At 29.1% G+C, this 337-nt stretch overlaps 1 protein-coding gene and 1 long non-coding RNA gene across 2 annotated transcripts in view; one reads left to right on the top strand and one right to left on the bottom strand.

Annotated features, from left to right (window-relative positions):
* The window catches only part of LOC105503832, a 936-nt gene extending 604 nt beyond the window's left edge, over positions 1–332 (top strand). The window contains exon 2 of the long non-coding RNA XR_001000537.1: positions 27–332. This is a non-coding gene — a long non-coding RNA (uncharacterized LOC105503832). The remainder of the gene's footprint in view (positions 1–26) is intronic.
* Positions 1–337, bottom strand: part of ARHGEF40 (Rho guanine nucleotide exchange factor (GEF) 40) — a 19,628-nt gene that overhangs the window by 2,780 nt on the left and 16,511 nt on the right. The window lies entirely within an intron of this gene.

Raw genomic sequence — 337 nt, forward strand, 5'->3', positions numbered from 1 at the left:
AAAAAAAAAAAAAAAAAAAAGCAAAGCAAAACAAAAAAACCCTCACATTTTTACATACTTTTACAGTTTAGAAGGTGCTTCCATATATTTCACCTTACTTAATTATCCCTATTACACTAAGATGAAGACATTGCTATTTCATTTTTCAGATGAGCAGAATGAAGTTCAGAAAATTAAAACCAAGGTAAAACCCAGCAAAAAGTCAAAAATAAAAACAAAACTAACAAAAAACAAAACTAGTCCAGGTCACACAGCAAGTAGCAGCAGTTCTTAAATCCAAGTGAGTGGTTTCTCACCTTTTTCCAGCCATTTGCTTTATTAAAAAAAAATTTTTTTT

This window comes from Colobus angolensis, unplaced genomic scaffold, assembly GCF_000951035.1.
Source record: "Colobus angolensis palliatus isolate OR3802 unplaced genomic scaffold, Cang.pa_1.0 Scaffold88, whole genome shotgun sequence".
Classification (NCBI taxonomy): domain Eukaryota; kingdom Metazoa; phylum Chordata; class Mammalia; order Primates; family Cercopithecidae; genus Colobus; species Colobus angolensis.